Source organism: Artemia sp. Qi Xiang Cuo, chromosome 1 (genome assembly GCF_049724085.1).
Source record: "Artemia sp. Qi Xiang Cuo chromosome 1, ASM4972408v1, whole genome shotgun sequence".
Taxonomy (NCBI): domain Eukaryota; kingdom Metazoa; phylum Arthropoda; class Branchiopoda; order Anostraca; family Artemiidae; genus Artemia; species Artemia sp. Qi Xiang Cuo.
This window is the reverse complement of record NC_142794.1, coordinates 17,756,620-17,762,619: the sequence shown is the minus strand read 5'-3', so window position 1 is coordinate 17,762,619 and position 6,000 is coordinate 17,756,620. Positions and strand designations below refer to the sequence as shown.

Here is a 6,000-nt window from a genome sequence, read left to right as displayed (position 1 = left end):
AGATACTTTCTTCTACGTCCGAATATTTGTTTTTATATTTAATGCTAGGTAAGCACGTAGGAAGGGGAGAGGATGTTTTGCAGGAGGAGGAGGGGAGGTTAGGATGCAGGAGAAGGAGGGGGTGATTTTGACCCGTATTTTCTTCGAAATCTTTAGAGTTTTATGGGTATTGGTGCGTGATACGGACACCGCGAAGAATTCAAGTTTGGTTAATGCTAGTAAAATAAAATAGGATGAATATATAATAGTTTAGAAAAAAATTTGGTCTTTATATTTGCACATTAGGGGGGTGGGGTGGGGGATATAGCATAGCATATATTAAATACGTAACCTAACCTAGGTACCTCCCCCCCCCTAAAACCCAGAAAACAATCGTTTAAATATTGGAACTCGTTGAGAAACAGCGCTTTGCAATCATTTATCTACAGTGGTCTCTTGCAAATAGCCCGTTTGACGTTCGTGACTTTTCCTAATACAGTCTATAGTGGTGGGCCCGTATAATGCACCAGTACCGTTTTATGATATCTTTATAATGTCTTAAAATTTGATTTTATGGGTAAGTCATAAGACATCGCTTGTTTTCTCAGTTTGGTTTCTCCCACCACCTCCTTGAAAAAAAAAATCCTGCAAAAACCCCAAAGTAAAGAATGAAACCATTAAACAAGCAGACAAATTGACTAAATTAAAGTCACATAGTCAATAGTACGTCTACTTAGCTTTGGTCTTGAATCAAGACTTTCGGCGTCTTAATAATTTAATTTCTACCGGAGTACTTAAACATAAATCATCTTTGTGGCAATTTGTATGCCACTCAAAATGTATCTCTTGCAAAATAAATGGTCAACTACAAAAATAACGCAAAGACTGGTTGTCACTTAAAATCAAAGTGGCTGCAATTAATGAATTTAGTTCGCTCACCTCTAAAAATGTGGATCAAATTATTTTTCTTTCTTTTTTAATCCCAGTGGCTTAGTGATGACAACACTAAAAACAAAAATAAATATTGTTACTTTTTAAAATGAAATTGCTTCTCTTATCATATCCTGCTAATTGGTGGAGCCAATTCACAGAGAGGAGGAGCTGGAGGGGTAAAAAATGATTCTTAAAATAAAGATATTAAAAAGGTGTTTTTCACAATCTAGAAGGTAACTCAAGTTCTCAAAAAGTAATTTCAACAAATTTTGAGTTTTACACAAAACAAATCCCTGGAGCGCTCCAGACATGAGATCCTGAGGTCAGGGGTTTGAGCCCTGATTTTACTGGTTACTTGGTTTGCAACGAGGGTCAGTGGTATGACTCCGTAAACTTAGCCAGAGTCGACCCAACTCTAAATGGGTACCTGGAGGAATCTGGGGGGAAAGATACGGGAAGCGTTGGATGATTTGCCCCCAACTACGCATTGCACTTGCGACCGAAGGCATTGAATCAGGAGATCGGTACCTGCACACCGTAGACCATTGGTTAGCTTGCGAAAAGTTTTCTTTTTTTTAAGTAAGTTCAATTAAAATGTAGTCTCTTTTTTCTGTCAGAATGGGTATTTATTTCTTTGATTGAAAATCCATCTACAAACACCCGAAAAGGATGGCGCATAAATAAGAAAAAATAGGAAAAAGACAAAAAAAAAAACGACAAAAAAGAATCGATACACAAAAGAGCTCCGAGTGATAATGAAGTATTGGTAGTTTGATTGTATTAAAATTTGACAAGGGTATATTGAGATTTGAAAAAGCCTCATGAGATTGAAAAAGTTATTCTGAAGCTTAAACGGAGTTTTTCTAAGGACGAATTTGGATTTTCGGCTCAAACCGTAAAGCAAATAGCGTCAAGCATTTCACCTTTGCTGGCACATATTTTTAATTTATTACTTATGCATGGGGTTTTTCCTGAACTTTAAAAAAAAGCAAATGTTATAGCATTACCTAAAGCTGGGAGTTCAACTGACCCTTCAGATTATAGAGGCATTTCTCTACTTTCGGTTTTCAGCAAAATTTTGGAAAAACTTGCAAATAGTCAATTACAAAAATATTTATTTGATAGTAAGATTTTACACAGTCTCAGTATGGTTTTATAAAAGGAAAGTCAACTGACCTGGTAATTCATGAGCTTTTACTAAATATTAATAATTCACTAGATGATGGTCAACACGCTTTGGCAATTTTTCTTGATGTCGCCAAGGCGTTTGACACCGTAAATCATTCGCTACTTCTTTTTAAACTAAAGTCTTATGGGTTTTCAACACAAGCTGTTAAATTATTTTCATCTTACCTTTCTGGGAGACGACTAGATTGTGTTGATAAATCTCATGATCTCCGTTCCGAAACTTTTCCAATTAATAACGGAGTGCCTCAGGGCTCTGTCCTTGGGCCTATTCTATTTATTCTTTTTATAAATGATTTGCCAGAAGGTTTGCCTCTTTGTAAAATTATAATGTTTGCTGATGATGTAGTAATTTTTGCTTCTCACCGGGACCTATCAGTTCTTTTCCAGAACCTTGGAAGTACGTTACTAACTGTATCTGTTTGGTATTCAAGGAATTTACTAGCTCTTAATGAAAAAAAATGCCAGTATATGTTATTTTCGCGAACTGGATCAGTAGTGTCAGATACCTTCTCTCTTTTTTTGAATGGTCTTGAATTAATACGGGTGGATCAGTTCAGATATCTTGGGATTATTTTAGATGAAAATTTGTCGTTTCATAATTATGTAAAAAAACTGTCGTTAAAAATTTAACGAAATATTGGCATGCTAAATCGTCTTTGTAACTTTTTTACTAAAGCTATTCTAAAACCTATTTATTATTCTTTCGTCCACCCATATTTTCTCTATTGCATTTAGGTTTGGGCATCTACCTTTCCGTCTGTTTTCAAATCTCTTCAAATACTTCAGAATAAAGCAATGAGGATTCTTTTTAATGTTGATTGCAGAACTTCAGTTAGACACCTATATGGGACTTCAGGAATTTTCTCTTTGGACCAACTTCATTTAATTTCTATCTATAGTATTTGTCATGATTATCAATATAGTAATTTACCTGTAAATTTCTTCGGCATTTTCTCAACTAATTCTCAATTTCATAATTATCCTACTACGCATCGTTCAGACTTTTCGTGCAAAATTCGCCCGACATCGAGAGCGGGATTCAGCATCCGTCACATTGGCCAAAAATCTGGAACTCAATTCCTGCATCAGTTCGAGAATGTAGCAACAAGCGACATTTTCTAAGACTGGTGAAGAAATATCTTATGACATGCTAAGCATTTTTTTCATTAGGATTTTCTTTTCGTTGTTGTAAAATTTAGTTAGAAAATGGCTGTGTATTTTCGTTGGCAATATTTTCAGCGCTAAAGTATGCCACCAGGCATGTGCGCTGTTTTGTGACATTTATTTATGTACGTGTTATAAATAAAAATATTCTACTCTATTCTACTCTACTACTCGTTAGATTTATATTTCAGAAGATATAAAGTCTGCTTATTCCCCGCAAATGGTTGACTTCAGTTTCCTTAGTTGCTAAGAATAAAACTGGAATGGCTAGCTCACTTTTTAAGAGTCCAAAGGGATCGGAGGGTAACTAGCCCCCCCCCCCCCTCCACGCTCTTTATTCTTCAAACCCATCCGATAAGAACTTTGAGATAGCCAATTAAAAAAAAATAGTTCAAAGATCATATAACAAAAACTCCAGGGTCTACACAACCCCAGGGCCCAAGGGCAGGCGTTGTAAGTTATCCCCTGGGGAAATATATGGTTCTTATGGAACGGGTGCTCGTAAAAAATTCAGAGAGGGCTCATTTGATTGGAAATTGGAAGTTTTAATTCACTTTTTAAGAGTCAAAAGAGATCGGAGGTCACCTAGCCCCACTCCCACGCTCCTTTCCCCCCAAGTAAATCCGAAAATAATTTAGATAGCCAATTTGTTAAAATTGTTCAAAAGTTAGATAACAAAACTCAGGTGTCGACGCAACCACTATGGCCCGGAGGCAGGCATTGTAAGTTATTCCCTGGAGCATATATGGTTATTATGAAAGGGATTCTCGTATAAACTTAAGAGAGGGCTTGTTTGATTGGAAATTGAAAGTTCGAGTTCACTTTTTAAGACTCAAAAGAGATCTGAGGGCAACTAGCCCCCCCTCCCTCCACGCCATCTTTTCCAAACCCATCCGATGAAAACTTCGAGATGGTCATTTTGTTAAAAACAGTTCAAAGGTTGGATAAGAAAAACTCCGATGTCAAAATAACCCCCAAGCACCCGGGGGCAGGTTTTCTAAGTTATGCCCTGAGGGTATGTATGGTTCTTATGAAAGGGATGCTCGTATAAAGTTCATAGAGGGCTCATTTGATTGAGAATTGAAAGTTCTAGTTGCCTTTTAAGAGTCAAGAGATTCGAGGGTAACTAGCCCCCCCCCCTCCACGCCCCTTTTCCCCAAGCCCATCCGATACAAAATTTGAGATAGCCATTTTAAAAAAATAGTTCAAAAATTAGATAACAAAAACTTTTGTGTCGACACAACCCCCCAGGGCTCGGGAGTAGGCGTTGTAAGTGTTGTTCTAGGAACGTATATGGTTCTTATGAAAGGGATGCTCGTATAAACTTCAGAGAGGGCTCATTTGATTGGAAATTGAAAGTTTGAGTTCACTTTTTAAGAGTCAAAAGAGATCTGAGGGCAACTAGCCCCCCACCCCAACGCCTTTATTCCAAACCCATCCGATGTAAATTTTGAGATAGACATTTTGTTAAAAATAGTTCAAAGGTCGGATAAGAAAAACGTCTGTGTGAATAAAACCACTCAGGGCCTGGGGCAGGCTTTCTAAGTTATGCCCTGAGGGCATGTATGGTTCTTATGAAAGGAATGCTGGTATAAACATCATAGAGGGCTCATTTGATTGGAAATTGAAAGTTTTAGTTCACTTTTAGTCAAGAGATTGGAGAGCAACTAGCCCCCCCCCCCCCACTCCGTTTTCCCCCAAAACCATCCGCTACAAATTTTGAGATAGCCACTTTTTTAAAAATAGTTCAAAAGTTAGATAGAAAAAAAACTCCGGTGTCGACACAACCCCCCTGGGCCCGGGGGGTAGGTGTTGCAAGCGTTGTCCTGAGGGCGTATATGGTCCTTATGAAAAGATGCTTCTATAAAATTCATTCAGGGCTCATTTGATTGAAGTTGAAAGATCTAGTTCACTTTTTAAGAGTCAAAAGATATCTGAGGGCAACTAGCTCCCCATCCCCACACACACCCTTTTTACCCTTTTTTAAGTAATGCTCTGGGGGCATATACGGCTCTTGTGGAAGTGATGCTCGTATAAACTTTGGAGAGGGCTCTATTGATTGGAAATTGAAAGTTTTCGTTCACTTTTTAAGGGTCAAAAGAGTTTGGAGGGCAACAAGCCCCGCCTCTCCACGCCCTATTTTCCTGAAACCCCTCCGATAAGAACTGAGAGAGCCATTTGTTCAAAATGATTCAAAGATCATATAATGAAAACTCTGGGTTTTACCCAATCCTTCAGGGCCCAGGGTCGGCGTTGTACGTTATGCCCAGGGAGCATATATAGCTGTTATAGAAGGAATGATCGTATAAACTTCACAGAGGGCGTATTTGATTGGAAATTGAAAGTTCTAGTTCTGTCTTTAAGAGTCAAAAGAGATCAGAGGGCAATTATCCCTCACACCCCTTTTCCCCCAAATGCATCTGATAAAATTTTGAGATAGCCATTTTGATAAAAATAGTTCAAACGTCAGATAACAAAAAATGCGGTCTCGACACAACCTTCCAGGGCCGGGGGCAGGCGTTGCAAGTTATTCCCTGGGGGGCAAACATGGTTCTTGTGGAAGGGATGCTCGTAGCAACTTCAGAGAGGGCTCATTTGAATGGAAATTGAAAGTTCCAGTTATTTTTTTAAGAGTCAAAAGAGATTGAAGGGCAACTAGCCCCCCCCCCCCCCATGCCTCCTTCTTCTCCAAACCCATCCAATACAAATTTTGAGGTGACCATTTTTTAAAAATAG

At 38.3% G+C, this 6,000-nt stretch overlaps 1 protein-coding gene across 4 annotated transcripts in view; it reads left to right on the top strand.

Annotated features, from left to right (window-relative positions):
- Nucleotides 1-6,000, top strand: part of alpha-Man-IIb (alpha-Mannosidase class II b) — a 147,954-nt gene that overhangs the window by 43,645 nt on the left and 98,309 nt on the right. The window lies entirely within an intron of this gene.